The sequence below is a fragment of the Furipterus horrens genome, unplaced genomic scaffold (assembly GCF_987537825.1).
Source record: "Furipterus horrens unplaced genomic scaffold, mFurHor1.1.pri manual_scaffold_6, whole genome shotgun sequence".
NCBI classification, from domain to species: domain Eukaryota; kingdom Metazoa; phylum Chordata; class Mammalia; order Chiroptera; family Furipteridae; genus Furipterus; species Furipterus horrens.
This window is the reverse complement of record NW_028327176.1, coordinates 156,634,483-156,656,494: the sequence shown is the minus strand read 5'-3', so window position 1 is coordinate 156,656,494 and position 22,012 is coordinate 156,634,483. Positions and strand designations below refer to the sequence as shown.

The following is a 22,012-nucleotide window of genomic DNA, read 5'->3' as shown; positions in this document are numbered from 1 at the left end:
GGAGCAGCCGGATATGAGGTCATGTAGGAAGACCCGGGTCAGCATTTCAACTAAGGGCATGCTGAGAGAGAGGAGAAGAGAGCCACGAAGAAGGTGCCATGAAGTAGGGAGATTCAGCCGTGAGATGTGAGGGAGGAAGCAGCAGGCAGCTATGCAGTGAGTAGTCAGGATTCCACCATGTGGTCTGTTGTAGTGAAGTAGAAGGGAATTCTGCCATGTGGTCTGTAGTGAGGAAGGCAGCCAGGCGGGCTGAGGAAAGGGTATAAGGACAGATCTGATGGAGCTGTGTGGGGACCTGCCTAACCAAGCATGAATGTGTGGGAGATGCCTGGAATGCTGAATTGTGACTAGGAATGTAGACTTCTGTTTCTCTGAAGGATATACAGAGAAGCCACTCTCCTGGGATGTGCGCCTGCCATGACTCCACCATGATCCAGTGCAACATGGCACATGTTTTCCTGGACTACTACATAGAGGCTGAAGACAATGTACCCCAGATCCTGAAAAACAGAGCTGCTGGGAGAGGGTGGCAACTTTGAAACCCACATGAGTACTTTCCAGAGGGGTTGGAGAACTATTTGAGCAGCCAGCTTAAGAAAAGATAAGGATATGGGGGACATCTGGGCATGTTTTTGCCTTATAGCCTGGTGGGGAGCAAGGGAAGTGCTGGGTCTCATGGGAGAACAGGGCTCTGAAGAGGAGGCTCCCAGTGCCCCCCCACCCTTACCCCCCCGAGGTTGGGATCCTATAAATAAAGACCTCTTTCCTTCAGCACTAATTCTTGGGTCATGCAACTAGGCGACACGTGACAGGTCCCAGTTTGTTCACTTACATATCCTTTATCATATCCTCTTATAATAAACCAGTAATTGTAAGCAAGTGTTCCCTGAGATCTGTGAGCCATTCTTCCAAATCATAAAACAGAAGAAGCGGGTTGTGAAAACCCTGATTTATAGCGAGTGATAGATAAGAAAAAGTACAGGTGACAACCCGGAACCTGAGGTTGGCATCTGAAGTGACAGCCCTGATAGGACTGAGACCTGACTCACTGGATCAGATGATAACTGTAGGTAGATAGTGTCAGAACTAAATTGGATTCTAGGACACTCAGCTGCCACCAGGTATCAGAGAAGTGCTGGATGTATGAAAAACCTTTCCAGACATGGGGCATCATAGTGTGATAGTAGTGTATGAGTAAAGGAAAACACAGTAGTGTTTTTCCGAGACAAGAATCGGTGATTAAAGTCAATGACAATTATTTGCATGCTTTGATTTTGCATTAGAAATCTACTTGGTATTCAACATATTCTTAGGAGGGTGGCACGTACTACTATTTAAGAACTACAGGTATGTTCACTTATCTAATCCTCAAATAACCTTGGGAGATAGATCTAACAATCTTCCCAGTTTTACAGATGGATAAATGGAAGCTCAAAGAGGAGAAATAACCTGACCCAGACTATTAATCACAAAGCAAAGGTACAAATCTAGGCCTGGGCAGATATAAAAGTCCATTTTTCTTCCACTCCCTTAGCTACCTGGCATCACAACCAGTTTGTTAAACAGTAGCTTCCTTTAGAACTTCCCTTCTTGTAGGAGACCAGTACCTCCCAGAGAAACCCCTTCCTTCCTGCTAACCATTGGTTTTGCCTCTGGCTGATGGGGACAGAACTATGAAAGGAGAGTTTAGAGAGGACAGGAGGAATTAAGCCCCAAAGCCACAGATGAGCTGGAGGCATAGCAGAGGCTGCCTTCTCTAGGGCTCGAAGCAACTGATTTCAGAGCAAAGGCTGCTGTACCATAGCATAAAAGTGTCACTCAGCACCCATGGACATTTTTAAGTCCTCATCGCCCACGGCTGTCAAATTACAAACACAGCTCATTGTTGCATCTGAATATTAATCCATTCTTTTGTCTTAAAAAGGAAAAAAGGGAAAAAGCCCTTGCAATTAACTGTTATTGCGTAGCAGTTTATGTTGCTCAAACCAGCAGCACTGGACCTAAAGGGAGGAACTCAACTGTTTAGAAGCTGCCTCAGTGATCATAAAGCCCCACCTCTCTCAGACTCCTTGTTAATGAGGAAGGGTAAGGGAGCATGCCAGTGAGGAAGCAAAACCAATCAAGCTGGCAAACTTTCAGGGTACTCAGATGCACATGGTCAGGCCAAATTGACTATAGCTTCACTTCTTCCTCCTTCCTCCTGAAAATCCTGATTTTACTCATCATATTTGAGGGGCTTCAATTTCAGAGAAAAGAGACTTTCAACGTAATAGGTAATCCCATGAGTGAGTTATAAACACAGTGGGTAATGTGCATATTTTAGCAGCCAGCCCTGTAAAATAAAAGGTTCTATTCAACCATAACACGCTTCCCTTTAGAGCTCATAGCAGCCTTTGTTTATACCTCCTTGCTATTGTCACATTTGCTTGCTCTTATTTGGAGAGACATACATTGATGGCACACAGGCAGATTTCCATGGAAGATTGCTTCTTCTGATGCCTTCTCCTACCCTCCCATAGCCACCCCTCATTATTTTTCATTCTAGAAGTCCCTTGGAATTAGAACAACTCTCTCTCTCCCTATTATTTGCAAGCACCTCAGCACAGTCTTTAGTTCCTAGATAACAATTGTGTTTCAAGGTAGATTTGGTTAACTCAAGCGTCTTCTCATTTACATGAACCAACCCCAATTCACAAGCACTGTAATTTACATGTTGGGTGTATAAAAGCTTCACAACTGCAGAGTTCAGTGGTCCTCAACCCATGCAGAGCATTATCACTCGCTTGTTATGAGTGTGGGTTTGAGTTTTCTGCAAGTGAATTCATTGTAAACTGCTCTGCTGTGGTCCCCAGCAGCCTCCATCACTTAGAGCTCCCTAGCTTCCTCCTAATTTAGACACTCCAGCATTACCTCTCCTGACTTAGCGCTTAGTTATTTGCAGAAATGCCAGGGGAAAAAATCTTCCCTTTTCTGTAATAGTCAGACCACTGCCTGTAAGAGAAATAGTCCTGCTGACCAAAAAGATGTCATAAAATTGGCCTTAGTACAGGCATCCCCGTTCACCACCTTTCGGTGCTGTGCTTTGTTTAATAGAGCATTTATCTGGCCTTTGTCCATGGCTCCTAGGGGGTAACCTCTAAACCCTCGGAATTTCCCAAGTGAATGAGTATCTTTTTTATGCAGGGTGAGTCCCTAGACCACACCTGCTTTGTTTATGTTAATGAATGACTCAGGCAGGGGGCTGGCCACACTAGAAAGACCAACCCTGGGATTAGAGGATCTAGACTTAGCCACAATAGCAGCCTTATCTCCAGGAAAGGGAAGAGGACTGAAGATTGAGTTCAACCACTTGGCCACTGATTTGATTCATTAGGCCTATTCAAGAAACACCAATAAAAACTCTGGACACTAATGTTTGGGTGAACTGCCCTTGTTAGCGTACTCTGGGTGTTTTCATGCTTTGACATGAAGAGATTAATACATCCCTGAGAATGACAGATGCTTTATATTTGAAACCCTCTAGACTTGTCCCTATGCACCACTTCCTTTTGGCTGATTCCAATTTGAATGCTCTTGCTATAATAAAACTGTGATTGTCAAGTAGAGCACTTTCTTGAGTTCTGTGAGTCATTCTAGTAAATTATTAAACCTGAGGGAGTCTGCAAGGACCCCTAAGTTTGTAGTCAAGTAGTTTGAAGTGAGTGTGGCCCTGGCAACGGTCCCCCCACCCCCCAACTGGTCCAGGTTAAGTATAGGCAGTCTTGCGGAGGGCTGTGCATGAGTCTAGTTAATCTGGGTAGCTTTCTCAGTGGTCTGTTTGGTTCAAAACTTATGGACCATTTTGGTAAGGTGCATGAAAGGCCCCTGCTTAGGTGGTAACCACAAAATGTAAGAGTTAAAAGCAAGTCCAAGCTTTGATACCTGACTGCCTTGGCCCAAGTCCTGCCACTATTACTTACAGCCTGTTCTACCCTGGGCAAGTTATTTAAGCTATCTGTGCCTCAGAGTCTTCATTTATAAAAAGAGTACAATAAAAATAATACCTATCTACGGGGTTGTTTTGAGGATAAATACATTATACATGTAAGATGCTCTCAAGTGTTATTATACGCAAACTAATGCACTGTTTTGTCTATTAAAAATAAACAAGAAACAAGTAATACCAATGTATTCAATCTCTTGTTTACTATATTATCAAATCACAGTGTTTAGACATTCAACCAAAAGCTGTTTCATTGCTTATTATAGGAATAAGGATGAATACCTCTCCAATCCACCCATGTGACTGTGAACCACAGCCACTCACAGAGCAACGTCTCCCAATGCAGGCTGTACAAGGAGGGAGCCTGCAGGTGCAGATAGCACTACTGTCTCAATTCATGGCTGATCTCAGATGTGCCCTTGGCCACTGGGCCATTTTCAGCCTGGAAGTCACTCCCTTCAGCCTTCTTGGCAGTCAACTCCATTTACACGAGAGACTGTATAACTGAGTATTTCAGATTCTGAGAGTCAGCTGGAACCACTGAGTCCAGGGATTCCCATGGAGGGTGAGGAGAGAGAGAGAGAGAGAGAGAGAGAGAGAGAGAGAGAGAGAGAGAAGTGAATTTTACCTCCTCGGTTATATATCATCCCTATGTGACAATTGTAGCCTCTAAATCAGTAATTCTCAAAGCAGAGTCCTTCAACTGGTAGCATCAGATCTACTGAGTCAGAAACTCTGGGGGTAGAGTCCAATAATCTATTTTAATAAGCTTTCCAAGTGATTCTGTTGCTCAAGTTTGAGAACCATTGCTCTAAATGATTTTGTCCTTGGCCTGGGCTGCAACCCTCACCACCATTCTGCTGAAATCTCTTCTCTAACCTCCAGGAGAAACAGCTCTGTCCCTTATTCCACACACCTAATTCCCTCTGAACTCTTTCACTTCCCTAGCAGCTGTATGTTTCCTGATGCTATTTTCTCCCTTTGATCCAGGGCCCATCTCACTCCTTCATCATTCATCAACAGTATGAGAGGCTGCACAAGGCAGGAACCCCATAAAATAAGCCAAACCCAGTGGTGAGCAAAAGAGGGAACCAGAGAGGAACACATGAACAGGGACAAGACACTGTCCCCTCCTTCTACCATTCATGTGTGATATTAATGAAGTACAATAAACATGTTGTCTATTCTAGTTCTCCTACATCAACAGTATTGTGTCCTGAGTAGTACAAGTAAAAGTCAACCTCTAGTCATTTTGAAACAGAGGTCCTTGAAACAGATATTCTTCGCAGCCCATGGTTGGGGGGTGGGGGAAGGGGAGAAGCAGATGATGAGGCTTAATATACTTTTCATAACAATGACAAGGGTTAGCCATGCCTTTCGTGAAGGGAAGCTATGCTACCATCCAGGTAAAAAGTCTATATGACTTTCAGTACATATAGTGCCAAGTAGGAGGTCATGTAGGAAGCTTGGGGTCAGCATTTAAAAATTAGGGCAGCCAGCCAGCCATGAGGAAGAAGAGCCATGAAGGAGGAAGCCATGTGGTTTGAAAGGATGTAGAAGGGCACCCCTGTCTGCCATGAGGTCTGGTGTGAAAGGAGGTGCCATGCAGTTTTGGATTAAGAACTGGAGTAAGAAAGCAGGCACGCTGCTGTTCTGATTGTGTCCGCTCTAGCTGACTCTGAAGTCACCAAGGACTCTGCTTTGCAGACTCAGACTCTATCTGTATTCTTGGAACTCCAGACACATGGAAAGGACACTCTCTTAGAACTTGTGCCTTTCCTGGACTTCTCCATGATCCAGTGTAACACGGCTCATGCTTTTCTGGACTATTATATGGAGGCTGAGGACAACATACCCCAGACCTTGAAGGAGAGAACTGACAGATAAGGGATGGGGAATTATTGGGCTTGATATTGGCTTACAGCCTTTTGGGGAACAAGGGAAGTGCTGGGTCTCATGGGAGAATAGGATTCCAAGCTGAAGTGCTCCTAGCGCCCCTCTCCCCCACAAGGTTGGAATATTATAAATAAAGACTCGTTTTTCTCAACACTAATTGTTGGGTCTTACACCAAGGCACCACTGTGAACGAGCCTCGGATTGCTGAGTTTCAGTTTTACCCAAGGGCCTATTATTAGATACATTCAATTAGTCATCAAATGGGGAATATATTGGAGAGGATACATGCAAAGGGGACTCCCATCTTTGAATGGAAAGTTGCTCAAGAATGCTGTCTGAATGCAAAGAAGGAAATGCAGAAAAAGGTACAGGGCATGAGTCAACGAAAGAAACGAAAAGTCATCAGATGCATAAAAAAAAAAAAGGGAAGCCTATTAAAGAATAGTAGGTCTGCAGGTGGTGGGGCACACTGGCTACCTTCACTCCCAGTGCACAACACATGAGGCTTACTGGCTTGAGAAACTGGATGGCTACAGGAAAAAATGGGATCGTGAAAGAATCACACTGGCATTAGCAGCAGATGGCCTTGATTCTGATCTTAAATCTACTGTTAAGACATCAAGACTTTCTGAACTTATGTTCTCTTAATTCAAGAAAAGGGTAATAGTCTGTTGCCAAATCTGTTGCTCCCAGAATACAACAAGGATGCCAGCCTGTTAAACCGAGCATGCTGTTGCTCAGGGACAGCCAACTGACCTGGACTCTGTAAGATCCTCCCCCATGTGGGAAGGCCACCCTCCCCTCTGCACCCCCACTCTTATTAGGGATTTCTGGACCCAAGGGTAGGTAGGACGACAACCATGTCCAGCTTGAAGCAGCTAGAGGAGCATGAGACCTCCACCCATTGTCCTTTACAGTCTCATAAAGGGTCTCAAGTCTGAGACAGAGGAATTGTTACAGAGTCAGGGTCCCTCCCCAAAATAAATAAATAAATAAGGGTAATAGCTATATCTACCTCATAAGGTTATTTTGCAGATTAAAAGAGGCATGTACAATTGTGAAGTAACAATGTAAGGCCAATGGGCATGGAGATTTTTGACTTATTTATTTGATGTATCTTCAAACAAATATTTGTTTTATTCATGTAGAACTATGGTGGCATGTAATAGCTACTCAATAAATATTTAATGAATGAATCAATGCACCCTTGTTACTATTTAAGAGTATTAGTGTCAGTTTGAATTTTCTATTCATGTTGTGTTAGAGCACAATGCATGGAGCTAGAAAGCCATAGCAGTCTTATTTTTAGAAAAGAGACTCCTGGTACTTAGAAATAAACCTATTCATAAATAGGTGTGAGACAATTAAGGAATACCTAAACCACACCTATGTACTCAGCAAGACTGAAAATGTTACTCTAGAATAATTGCTAGGTAATTGGCAATTGTCATGGATGATTAGGATAGATTTAAGCTCATTGCTGTGTTTAATGGATTAGTGTCCTTTGTTTTACTGGTACGAAGGATGACTACTGCAGCATTATCATTAGTTGTTGGCAGCTGGTATTGGCAGCAAAATAATTCTCTAAGTGAGATCTGTGATTTGAATACATTCTCCAGTATATAGCAATCTTCACAGAAAAAAATATCACTGAGCTAGTTCTGGTGAGCACTCAAGCATCCCATTCACAACTGACATTTAGACCAAAATGGCTTCCATTGCCCTCTGGGTCCAACAGGAAAAGAGACAGAGATAAATGTACACCCCCAAGACATAACTGATGGGAAATCTCCTAAAAGAGAAATAAACACAAAGCCTTTAATGCTTTGGCTCAGGACAAATAAAAGTGAGGCTCTGTTGTTTTAAAAGAAAAAGGCAAACTCTTCCCCTTAGAAGTGGGCCTTCCTTCCTTCCCTCCCTCCTTCCTTTCAAAACATTTATGAAACTGCACTGAAGGTACTACAGTGTAGTCTGGACATAGGATAAGAGAAAGGTGGAAAGGTGTGAGGCCAGAAAAGAATGTGAGGGTCCCATGAGGGGCCTTATTCTGGGGTAACTGGAAAAAGTTGTGTGACTTTTAAAGAGGGGAGTGATAGCTTTGAGCCTTAGAAATAACACCCATGCTGCAGTGAGAAAACATGGAAAGAAGATTCAAGAGGGGAAAAGAGGCCAGCAAGAATGAACAGTGAGAGATTTCTGAGATCCTAAACTGAGGCAGAGAAGATGATGAAGAGGGGACAGATCCCACAAATGCTAGAGCTAGAACTGACAGAATTTCGTGGCCTGTATGATGGGGAATAAAAGGGAGAGGAGTATTCTGCTGGAACAAAGGCAGGGAATATCGACATGTGGAATAGCAGCAGATTTGGAGAAGAGAGTGATACCATAAATAATAGAATATGCTTCCCTTCACGGTTCTGCATTTTCTAGTAATGCCACCTCACGTCTATAGTTAGACATTTAAGGAATAAACACTTGAGGAAGAGGGTGAGTGAAGTATCTTCCTTAGCTCATTGAAAGTTTCTCAGTAGGAAAGTCCCAGAATAAAGGAAACAAGAGAATAAGTGTGATCCTTGACAGTCAGCCCTTGGGGTTTTGAAAAGTAATGAAGGTGCATCTATTGTGCACTTAGCGGAGGTTTTACAATGCCTGAGTGACTAGGCTCAGTGTGTAGCTAGTCAAAATTGAATGCCCAGTCACTTTGGAAATTCAGCCAAGAGAATTATGATGATTTATTTATAGCCTAGTCTTTTCCAAATTAGAAAAAAAAAATGATTTGAGGTAGTTAAAAGAAAGCCTGTCTATAAAGATTTGTTTCACAAAAGGTTATATTTTTTGCAACTCACATTCATTGCCATCTGCTGTGCCTTAACTAAAGGAACCACGTGTATTCAGCCATGGGGTGCAAATTTTTAGGCCAACTTGTGCCAAGGCTTCCCTAAAAATATCTGTGACCATATCCCTCATACATGTTAGTATTTTGTTATTATGACTTACTCAATATTTTTCAACCATGAAATCAGCAACTTGCTTGACTGAAAGAAGTTGAGATTGGAAGAGAAAGTTCAGAGAAACAGAATTTAGTAGCAATGTTCCAATTTTCTGTTAGTTCAGTTCCTGCCTTTTCCCTACTTCTGAGAGCATACAGAGCCACTCAAGACCATGCCTCTCACACATGCCCCACATTCTCTACTTCTTTTGTCAAAGTACAGTTTATAAATTGGAGATCCTGGTCTAGGGTTTGGCACTCAATTGGTAATACTGATGCTCAGCCAAAGGAACCATTCCAATTCTAAACAGAAACCATAAACTATGTGTGTGGACCTCCATGTGGTCTGCAAACCCATCCCACTGCTCCCAGACTTTCTGCCCCTTTTCTGCTTCCACTTTCTCCTTTCCTTCCTAGTTGCTTCTTTCTAACTCTGCTCCATCTGCACACCATCTCAGCCCTTTATCAGCTCCACTTATTCTTGAGCCTCTGATGTCTTACTGCTTATGTCAAATTTGATCAAAGATCTCCATGATGTTCCTTTCCCACATATGTCAGAGGTTCAGGGCTCACTTTAGGCCACATCGATCATATTAATCACAGGTTCCCATAGATGTTTACCCAGTGACAAACAGGCTGAAGAAGACTAATGGCAAGTTTATAATTATAAAGCAATAAAGCTCATCAAATATGTTATCTAATTTGATATGCACAATCACCCTGTTGTTAGAAACTACTATCTCTATTTTAGATAAAGGATACAAGACTGAAAATTTAATAATGAGCCCGAGGTTATGCAGTTAACCCAAATCTCCCCAGCCTATCATGGCCAGTGCCCAGCACCATGTTCTCTTTTCACTGAGATACTCAATACTGACACCTGTTTTAAAGAAAAAGCATAAACTCAAACTAATAATCACACACCTCTTGAAAGCATTAAGTACCCATTAATCTTCTCCTATTTCCCTGGAAATTTTGCTCTCTCTCTCTTTCTCTTTCTCTCTCCCTCCTTAAACTTTTGAAACAGCATTTTCCTCATTCTCAGCTGATCTTTGTTTCATAAGTCACTGAAAAAAAAAATGAGAGCAATTTTGTGAGATTGATATCATTTCCTTATCACATACTTTATATACCCACCTTATTTATATATTCTGTCTTCCTTACTGTTTCAATGGAAGAATGTTCCCTGCTCTGATCAATGGTCAGCCTTTTATTTGTGCCCTGGACACCATCTCCTCTCACTTACTAATGTACTTTGTTCTGGAAAATATCTCTGCTCTTTTTTGCATCTCAGTGTCCCCTCTTGACTATCCTTAACAGCACAGAATCATGCTATAACTGCCATCTTTAAACAAAATGCAACAAAAGGACATTATCTTCAAGCTATCACCTGATTTCCCTCAAGTCCTCTACAGGAAAGCTTCAAACACTTCTCTATCCTCCATGCACCCACTTCAGGCTTTTGTGGGTATTTTTCAGGCTCTCCAGTGAAAGTGCTATTAATTATAGCCATGACCTTTGTCTTGTCAAATATAATGCTCAATTATCATCTTTTCAACATTCCTTTCTCCCAGCTTCCAGGATGCCACATTCTTCTAGGTTTCTCCTACTTCACTGGAAGCTCTTCTTGTGCACTCACTGAAGGTTAAAGGGCCTTACAATTTGGTCCTTAGACTTTTCCAGTGTCTATTACATTCCTTTACATTCCTCATCCAGTGAGCTCTAACAACCCACTAGATATAGTCACTTAGATGTTTAATAGGCATCTTACATTAACAAGCCCAAGTTTATTCTGGATTCCTTCTCCAAACCTGTTCTGCATATAAGACTCATTTGATTCATCCAGCTAAGACTAGTTCACCCAATTGCACAGAGCAAAAACTCAAGTGTCATCCTATCATCTTTTATTTCTTTCTCTTTTCCTCATCTCCCAAATCCAATCCACCAATAAGTCCTATCATATCATCCTTCAAACTATCCATTTCTATCCACTGTGACCAGCGCTCCCACCTGCACTCAAACCCCAAGCCCACCATCCTCTGTTGCCTGGACAACTTCAATAGACTTCTGTTTAGTTTTTCTCCTATTTATGCTCCCCATAGTCCTTTATTCACACAGCAGTTAGAGGGATGTTTTTATACATATTAATTCAGCCAATCTTATTCTTATTTAAAGCTCTGTTTAAAGCCATCCATTGGTTTTCCATAGAATTAAACCCAATTCCTTATGATCTAGAAGGCAATGGTTGATCTGGATTCTGCCAAGTTTTCTTACTTTATTTCTTACTCCTCTTCTCCTCACTCACCAGACTCTAACCCTATCTGCCTTCAACCTATTCTTCGCCTATGCCAAGCCCATTCTCACTGCAAGGCTTTGCATGTGCTCTTCCGTCAGCCAGCACAGACTTTCCTCCCAAGTATTTATATTGTAGGCTCCTTTGTTCTCATCAGTGAAGTCTTGGCTCAAACGTTATCACTTTGGATAGAGTTTTTCTAATATTTCTATTTAAAGTAGCATCTCACCATTTCACCTTTACTTTCAGCATAGCTATTATGGCTATTTGAATTTATATATGTTCTTTATTTACTAAGTTATTATCTATTTTCTTCCACCGTGTCATAAGCTCAATTAGGACAGGAGCTCTGCCTCATTCATTGCTACATTCCCATACAGATACATCATAGGCAATCAATCAGAATCCATTTGCTATGAGCAAGTAATAAGAAGAGTTGACTTGGAGCACCATGGCCAGTTAAACGAGGATCACTATCACTTTTCATTATGACAATGCTTCCAAAATTTATACTCCTCTTTAGAGTTACAAAATGCTAGCAGTTGCTTTAGAAAGGTGCAGTCCCTGCCAGGATTTTAATAATTAATTATCTTAATAATTTGGGGTTATAAACACCCACTTTCAGTCTCACATCAGAGTTAGTTTATACTGCTGAAAGGCATGCAGAATCTAGACAGATTTTAAGGCATTCCAACTGATCAATCTGTTTCCAAGACATTACCAGCTGCTGTTTTAATCATTTATGGGGCCATTAGAGTTTTTTGGCTTCAAGTCAAGAACTGAGGCATTGTTTTTGTTTTGTGAAATTAGTTTATAGAAGAAGAACAATCCTAATTTCACAAGGTCAGATTGCAGGCTGATGGTTATCTTAGAGAGAGCCGTTAACAAAAAAACACTCTGTAATCCACAGATGTCCCCAGAATCTAAATCCATGGTAAAAAGAGGAATCTTTTATTGGCAATACAGATCAGTAAAATAGATCCACAAATCTTCCAAGTGCCCATCTTTGAGCCAGCACTATGGTAAAAATATGTTAGAAAATAGCTTGTGGCCTCTTGTGTATGTTGGTGATTTTGTTTTTTATCTTGGAGATTCTGCATTACTTTACTATTAGTTGTCAGTGGTCAATGCCACCCTCTCTTCCTGAGTTATATGTTATACACAGAGAATATCACAAAAATGAGCAAAAGAAAACAGAAACTAATAGTAGTGTTTTATTGCAGGAAAGCACTTTTGAGGCAGGAGATAGTAAGGAGGGCGGAAACTCCAGAGGAGCCCCAGGGCTAAGACAAAGGAAATTGATACCAGAAAGAGAGCATGTTCTAAGATCCTGTTCTACGTTTTCCTGCTATTGGAAAAATGCTGAATCGTGGTGAATCGTGACTACACCTGTGCAGAAGATGCTACAGGACCTCTGCTTCATTATAATACCATTACAATAAATTAACATTGTGGAATCCCCTTCCCCAGTGGCCAATCCTGGGGTACCACATGGGCAGTAACTACTTGTACATGCATAACAAAAGCCCACCAAAACTAGCTAGGAAATATCTGCCCTAAAAGAATATTATCCCTCCAGCCCCTGAAGTCAATCTCTGCTCAGAGTTGGCCCACTCCTATGTTCTGTGGAGTGTACTATCGCTTAATAAATGCGTTCTCTTTCTTTCTGCTACAAACTTTCTGTGTGTTTGGTTCATTTCTTTGTCTGCAATCACCAAGAACCCAGCTCCCTGTGCTCACCTGTGACACTTTGAAAGTAGTGAGTACACAATTCCTTTGGAAAATAGGCTAATAGATGCCGAACAGCTTGTCTAACTCCCATCCCAGGCTCTTTTGTTTCTTTTAGGCTTTGGGCACACAGAAGAATGAGCCTTTCCTTGGCTGCAGTATGGGACTCCTAGGATGTATAAAGTAGATTATCCTTAGATAGCACCTACAGTGAGACTCCTTAAAACAGAACTATTACATTTCTCTCTGTCATTCTGGCCCTCCCCTCTCCACCTTTGTAAATGGCCAGACCAGAGTTCAAGGATCCCCTTTTAGTCTCTCCTCTTTCTCACATCCCTTTGTGTCCAACCTTTCAGCAAGCCCATAAGGTCTATTTCTACCACCCTTACCTTGTCTTAGAGCAACACCATTTTCTTTCCTGGGTTTCTGCAATAGCTTATTAAATAAATGATCTTCTGCTTTCACTTTGGCCCACCAACTATGCAATATGTGGTCGGTCCATCTCTTTCTAATCCCAGAGCTTCTGATAGTCCACAAGGTATTTTAGGTAAATTAAAAAAAAAAAAAAAAAAAAAAAGGTGTCACCTTTGAGTGGCAACCCTAAGAACACAGAACTTGGTGTATATACATAATATTTTTATGCTAATTAGAAGAAAGCTTTCCTTTCTCCCCTTTCTCTGGGCTAACACATCTGTGTGCCAGGGTGCAGGACTTGATAAGGCTTAATCAAACTGGTTTCAGCCCCATCACCCACCTTGGCTAACAGCGTACAACCAGCACAATGAAACCTGGGAGCTCTGCCTGCCCTCCCCACCCGCAACATTACTCTCTTTCAAGACATTCTATTTATTTCCAAGAAAAATATTTATTATAAGTGGTGCTCATTAAATATTTTAATATGAAATAAATGAATGGATGAATGTTCAACGTCCAATCTGTGGATGAGGCACAATGGAAAAATAAAAAGGCTGAGAGGAAAGCTGCCGAATTGCTGAACTCAACATTTCTTTCAAGAAGCTAGTTTGGTGCCATAGGAAGCTGGCACAGCTCAGGAGAGTAACCCCTGGCCTGCCGTCCGTTATATACTGTTTACTCCACAGGTGTCAGGGCTGGAAACATTTACAAGCCATTGCCCTTGTTCACCAAGGGACTAAATGTTAATATAAGGGACAGAAAAAGTGAATAAAAGGATGTTCCAGCATAAATAATAAATGTGAAATTGGTGCTAGAAGCAAACAGTGCTTTGGGAGTTCAGAAGACAAGATCACTATGAAAAATTTATAAAAAGATACACACCTTAAATACGATAAATACTTCAAGTAACCATTAAAAGTAACTATTACAATAATCCAATGATTCTATTCACTATATCAATGATTTGTCACGTAGTACTTGTAAGAATATGTGTAATGATAAAATGCAGTTTAAAGTGCTTTGAATGGTGTTCTAAATCTATGATTAAGGTTAAAGCCAATTTAATATTTGTTGAGTGGCTGATGGGTATAAACCAATGATTGGTGCTTTAAAATGAATTAAAAATGAACATGATAGCAGAAAGTTTCTACAAGGTGCTCACTATATTTATGAGCAAGAAGGGCTAAATGCAAATAACATTAATACAATAGAAACAATAAATAATTATACATGTTACCATACATCAAAGGACTATGGCAACACAGACCAGGAAAACAGTGGGTGGTATCTGAGCTGAGCTGAATATATGGGTAGAATTTTGACAGAAGAAATTGGGACAAAGGCAGAGAAGGCATGTATTCAGTCTGCTTTCTATAGAGGTAGGAAGAGAGGAGTCAAGTAAATTCAGTCCTGGAACACTGGGCTGGGTTTATCCAAGAGCAGATCAGCAAGAATAATCTTGACTGCTTGCTGACATCGCATCTCTGACAGGTAAAGGGAGAGGCAAAAACACCACCACCACCAGTAACACACAGACTCTTACCATGGACCTAATTCTGACCTGTTAGTAAAACAGATGCTAGAGTGGAAAGGGGCGTGCATTGTTATGGACTGTATTTCTTTCCCACCCCCAAATTAATATGTTGCAATCCTAATCCCCAGTAACTCAGAATGTGACTGTGTTTGAAAACAGGGCTTTTAAAGAGGTGATTAAGTTAAAATGAGATCATAAAGGTAGGAGTAAATCCAATCTAATATGCATTCAAAAGAAGAGGAGATTTGGATACCCATGTTGACAAAGGGAAGACCATGTGAAAACACAGAAAGAAGATGGTCCTCTACAAGCCAAGAAGAGAGGCCTCAGAAGAAACCCACACTTCTGACACTTTGATCTCAAACTTCTAGTCTTTAGAAATGTAAGAAAATAATTTTCTGTTGTTTAAGCCACCCAGTTTGTGGAACCTTGTAATGGCAGCCCAAATACAGGGCCCCAGCACCTCAGAGTTCCTGGGGGTGGGGAGAGAAGGGAAAATATAGTCAGACATGGAGACTAGGCTTTACAGATAGGCTCTTACATTCAGCAGAAAGTTCATTATAGAGGCAGACATGACACACGCCCCAAGAGCATGTAATTCTGAGTGAGCTTAATGAGGGAGAAGGAGTAGAGAACGCAAAGACATTGCACAGGCAGGCTTTCTGATGAGCTTATTTCAAAACACAGGCACAAAACATGGAGAGAATAACAGACAATCAAGAGAAGTATCTGACAGACATAAACTAGTCAGAAACCTCAAGGAGATTAAAGACCATGGTTAACTGAAGCTTCTAACAATGAAGCAGGTCAACAATAACAGGTTCTTAAATGAGAGCTGATGTCCAAAACCAGGGGAGGTCACAACCTGGGTTGCACAGATGCTCTAATGTTCCCAAACTATAGCTACAAGCAAAATCTTCCATTCTCAGTTGTGTGTGTTTATTTTTATTTTTTTAATTAAATTTATTGAGGTGACACTGATTAACAAAATTATATAAGTTTCAAATGTGCAGTTCTATAATACATCATCTGTATATTGTATTGTGTGTTTAACACCTAAAGTAAAATCTCCTTTGGTTACTATATGTTTGACCCATTTTACCTTTTACTATCTCCTTACCATCTTTCTTTCCTTCTGGTAACCACCATACTGTTGTCTGTGTCTATGAGTTTTTAAGATAAAGAATATGTGGTACATACATACAATGGAGTACTACCCAGCCATAAGAAAAGATGAAATATTGTCATTTGCAACTGGAACAGATATTGAGAATATCATTCTAAGTGAAATAAGTCAAGAACCATATGATTTTACTCATATGTGGTATATAAAACTAAAACCAACAAATAAACAAGACAAACTTTGATCTTTGTCAGTGAGAAGGGGATTCCAAGTAAACAGACAAGATTAGGCCTTGGTAAGAGGGAACTGACAAGCAACGAAGGTGAAGGATGATAAAAGAGCACATGGCCTCTCTTAAGAGAGTTCAAGTATCCTGACCTTGATAAATCATATCTCAAGGTAACTTCAGAACTTGCAAATGAGTGGGAGAACTGCTACCACTGACATCTGAGAGAGCACAGAAAATGGAAGAGGTAGACAAGACGGAAGATGGGCATGTGCCGGCCTGATTTTCACCAAAAGGAAGGAAGAGAAGTCTACAAACTATAAAGCAGACAGCTTGATAGCAACCTGAGGAAACATTCTCCAGTGGGTGAATTATGAATTAAGAAAGGGAATTTCATTATTAGAAGTCAGCATAGATGCCCTAATGGACGAAATAAAGAATTGTGGAATTTTAGGATTGGAAGGGTCCTCCTGGTAACTCAGCCCCAATTCCATCACATGCTTAAATTTCCAAAAGTTTGTGACCCAACTTATATTAGAACACCTTCAGTGGCTAGAAACTCATTGCCTTTTTATGAGGGAGCTCATTCACACAATCTTATTGGACATAATCATATTAACTCATCTAAGGTGAGTTATAAGATCAGTGTATTAGTATTCAGCATGGAATATCTTGAAGATAAGCTAGACAAACATAGCCTGGATGATGGCACACTTAGCTAAATTTGTTGCTAGTTGAAATAGCCTTTATATAAAGAACATTAACTCATGGATTATTTTGGAAGGATGTTTTTATTTTAGTTTGCATCAGGAAGGTCCCAAGAAATTTGGTCCAAACTGGAACAGGCAGGCCCTAAATATGTCAGAATGAGCAGACAGCCCTGAAAGTGGGCCATGTTAGCAAAAGCCTCACCAAGGACCCTCCTAGGCCATAGCAAACCTCTTCCAAGGGGCAACAAATTTCTCGGGACCTCTCAGATGTGGATTTGAATTCTAGGAACACATTGGTGGCTCCTGGATAGAAAAGCAGGCATGTACAGTGAGTGGTGGCAGCGAGAATTTTGTTACTGAGTTCCGACTGCTTGCCTGGCCTCTCCTCCCTACATGGACCTCCCCTCTCAATCTCTCAGGCTGCCTACAATTGGAAGAGGGGGTGATTAAACAAACCAAAGAATGCTTAATCAGTGGCCTCCCATTAACATGATACTGGCTGATGCCAGGGAAAGGCATAAACCATTAGAAAGGAATTTTTTGTTTGTTTTCCCAGTACTGCAATTTCAATTTCTCTTTTCTTTTTGTGATTTTCTTATTACTATCTCTTCACATAACCCTGGCTGGTTTGGCTCAGTGGATTGAGCGTCGGCCTGCGAGCTAAGTGTCGCTGGTTCGATCTTCCAGTCAGGGCACATCAGAGAAGGAAAACTCTGACTCCAAAAAACCTCCGCTGCCTTGCGGCATACCTCTTCAGGGGAAAGGCTAAGGGAGTAAACCCCGACAGAAAATCCGGAGCCAGAGTCCCTAAAGTGGTTTGACGTTGTAGTCAACACCGGCAACTCCTGCGGCGCACCTGAAGCCAAGCTGTATTGACTCCGTCTTTCCCTTGGACCCTTCAGCTGCGAAGAGAGGGGGGGTCTGCTGCATGGGCAACAGCAGACCCTCCATATCACCCTGCCCAGGCTCTGTAGCTTCAGCTTCACTGGAGAGGACACTCCAGCGTCATCACAAGATGTCGATTCAACACGGGAGGAGACAGATACCGTGTCACTCCCGAGTTGGACTGCACAGCCATTCTCGGCGGTGCAGATAGACTCTTAAGAAGCTACACCATCGTCTCTTGAGACGGACGGCTGCCGACGATCTCTTCACATACTACCAGGTTGGAGTTGGGGTGCTGCTCCATGAAATGTTATGAAAAATAAGATATAGGATATGACAATTAGACAAAGATAACCATAACATCAGCGGTAGATGTGATGAGACCTTGAAGCTCCTGAAAGAGAGGCTGCTGAGCTCCCTGGGCCTGTTGGATCAACTCAGGGAAAACAGTGGTGGCTGGAGGAAGAAACAAGTTGCCCCATTTCCCCTGTGCCCCATCCACCTCCGGCCCCTGCCCTAAACCTGCCTTTGGGAAACCTGCCAATGCTTTCAATGACTTCTGCATTTCATCTTCTTCATCACTGGAGACCGAAGTGGGATCACCTACACGGCAGGCCCATATTTTTTTCACAGGCACTACTACTTGAATGTCACTTGAAGCACAACACATGCTGCACTTTTTAGTGACATTTTTTGGATCTACCTCATCTCCCCCACAAGAAGTTATTATGAACTAAATGTGTCCACCCTCATATTCCTATGTTGATGCCTTAACCCCCAATTTGATGATTTTAAGAGGTGGGGCTTTTAGAAAGTAATTAGGTTTAGACAAAGTTATGAGGGTGGAGCCCATGATGGGGTTAGCCCTCTTAGAAGAAGAGGAAGAAACATGAGAGCTCTCTCTCCCCCATGAAGAAGGTAGTTGTCTGTTAGCTGGAAAGAGGGCTGTCACCAGAACCTGAACCATGTTGGCACCTTGACTTTGGACCTTCCAGCCTCCATAACTGTAAGAAAATAAATTTCTGTGTTGAGACCACCCCAAATATTGTATTTTTCAATGGCAGGCCAAGCTGACTGATACAGAAAGAAAAGCATTTGCAGGCAAATATTGTGTCTAAATTATCCTGTATCTCTTAACAGGTTGGCAAACAAAGTGATAATGAGAAGAATTCAGAAAATAGCCTCGTATTATTTAGAATTTTTTAGAACTGTCTGGAAATGTCATTGTGTAAAACTAGAGCTAAAATAAGTGTCAACATCTATTATATTTTTTAAAGTTTCTACTCAAGCCCAATATTGAAAACAATTAGATTTGCAGAGTATACATGATCTATGTGGCTGAACTCCTTCACTTAACTTAAGAAATTTAAATTTCTTCTTTTTTTTTTCTCAATAAAGTCATAGATTAGGGAAAGAAGATGATAGGAAAGAGCCTGGGCTCAAGAATTTGGCTTTGAAGCAAGAGAAAAACTGGACTGGAATCCTGGTACAGAACTTATTAGCTTTGTGATCCTGGGCACGTTACTTAAAGTCTCTACGACTCAGCTTCCTCATGTAAAAAATGGAAAAGTTAAAGCATTTATCTCATCTGATTTATGAAAATTAAACAAATGACACATATAATGATGAAAAAGGCTTAGAATAGTATCTGTAACACAGCTTGTGCTCAAAAGTTTTATCCTTAAGTGTCCATGTATGGAAAGACAGCAGGACCACGGCTCAAAATTTCATCCAAATACCCTCAGTGTAAATGGTGAAATGTTGAGAATAACAAGGTGTCATTCATTACTTCAAGGGGCATTAATGACTACCCTTAAATTATGTTAATTAATGATAGAAAAATTGCAAGTTATTGTTTGTCTGTAGCTAGAAGCCAAACATAGAGAGCCAAGTACCAATCAAGATCAACCACAAAATATTTTTAAAGGGCACATCATACAACAGAGAACCAAGTACTATATTATTTTTTACCTTGACTTCATAATAGTAATGTGAGAGCATCACTGGATTTAGTGAAAAGTATTCTCTTCATTATCTGCTTTTAATATCTGAAGGGAAACACCTTAGGGTTAATTTTAATGATTTTTGAATTATGTATTTTTTACTTTAACATTTCCTCATTATTTATTTTCTTATTAGCATCACTAAAAGGTTCTTAAAAGCTCTGGACAGCTCAAGTTCAAAGTCATATTGTCAATAAAGGAACACAAAAGCACACAAATGTACTGGGATAATACAATCTTTATTACTGTATCACGAAGGTCAGCTTATTAGTTCATTGATCATGGAAAAGTTTATAAAATGCTTTTTTGAGCATCTATCCATACATTTCTTTACTTCATCAATTCAGTTTGATAACTTTAACTATAGGAAAACTTAAATCCCATTTCAGTCACACATCTTTCCCAATGGGTCATTAAATATATACAGCCAGGGAAGAAACTCATTTTTTTTGTCACAGAAGTTTCTGATGTGTGACTTCCCACAGACTACAAAATTTAATAAACACTCCTCCCCCAGGCCATCGTGACAAATTCAGAAGTGGGCAGATGATACATCAAGGCCAATCAGAGCCTCCCTTGAGATTTGGACCATGAATACTACAGGAAAGAGAGAGACTCTTTCCTTTCAGATTGCTTAAAGGGGCAGGCATGGGTCCGTCAGTGGCTACGCTTTCCTCTCACCACTTGGAAAGTATCTGCTTGAGAATGAAGTTAACACAAAGAGAAAAACAAAGCTGGAAGACAAAGAGCAGAGCTCTACCATTTTTTGAGTTTCAGGATCCAGTTGTATCAGAAGTCTCAACTTTTGGTCTCTCCTTTACGTAAAAAAAAAAACCCAAAAAACAAAAACAAAAAAACTTTCTTGCTCGTTTGAGTCGAGTTTCTGTTACTTATAACTAAAAAAGACTTGATCACAATTGTTTAAGAACAGAGCAGACATTCCAGTTTTTTCTTCAGTGCTTCTTTAGTTTTCTCTAATGGGGATAATTTCCAGGCCCTGTTTGTTCCTATTTCTTTCTTAAATTGTTCCCCAAACCCTTCAGATATCAGTTACATCTGTCACTAGCCTCCAGCATCATTTAATAAAGACACACACAAAGTTTAAATCAAGACATCTCCTTTAGGCATCTTTAAAACTAGGTTTTGTTCTTATCTGTACAGGATGGTTTAGATCAGCGAGTCTCACCTAGGATTGGAATGTGAACTAGAATCACCTCTTTAGTTTTTAAGAAAATTACAATTGCCCAACACCCCAATCTCAATGAACTGTCTTTATTCTCAGAGGTTGAGGTCCTGAAATGTATTTTTAAAAGCTTTGCATTTTATATATGTACAAGGTTTAGGAATCAGCTGTAACTATTTTATACAGGTACTTTCTTTAAAGAAGAAGAATGGGCTAAGTCAGTGGGTCCTTAAATCTGGTTAATCATCAAAATCACAGAGGGCTCTTTAAAAACATAGATTCTTGAGACATATTCATGGAGATTTTGATTTAATGGGTCTTTTAGAAATTTTAATGGCTCCCCAAGTGATTCTGATGACCATTCAAGTGTAAGAACTCTTGGATTAAGTGCTGGGCCAAGATAGCGTCAGCGAATCTATATTCTGGGCCATTTTGCAGATACAGAGCAAAGAGCTTTCGAAGGGATAAACACAGAATGAGAATTCAAGAGACTTGGAAGACTTGGTACTGGCCAGCATTCCATTGCGCAATGATATATATTGAACACATATAAACCAGGCTGAAAGAATGGGCTGGGTCATATCACCCACAAAACAAAAACAGATCAGGTTATTTTAAAGGCAACATAAACTGGAAGCCAGTAAAAATTCACAACTCTAGGTTTCATCATCTTGTCCTTTTCTCTGTGTGCATTCTTGTGTGTGCACAAGTGTTGCTCCTACATCACCACAAGCCTTGTCCTAAATATAAAATGCTATTTAAGTGAGGAATTTGTCTTTCTGTCACTGTAAGATTCAGTGAGTACCCACCTGGACCAAATGGAAGTCAACAAGAGTAAAGGAGAAGAGAGGAAACGAGGAGATTCCACCCGAAGCTCTGAGCTTCCAAATGAAATTAGCCCTGCTGAAGATGCGGAGCAGAGGACCTTGGCTCACCAACTTCTTGGGTTTAGACACAGGTTCTGCTCTGAAAGTAAGCCAACATCTACAGTAAAGGGATAAAAGGGATGGGAGTTACTAGTCCCAGGCAGACATTGGCAAAATAAG

General features: G+C 40.9%; 1 protein-coding gene across 1 annotated transcript in view; it reads right to left on the bottom strand.

Annotated features, from left to right (window-relative positions):
• Positions 1-22,012, bottom strand: part of SLC35F1 (solute carrier family 35 member F1) — a 370,047-nt gene that overhangs the window by 191,631 nt on the left and 156,404 nt on the right. The gene's annotated exons all lie outside the window — the stretch shown is intronic.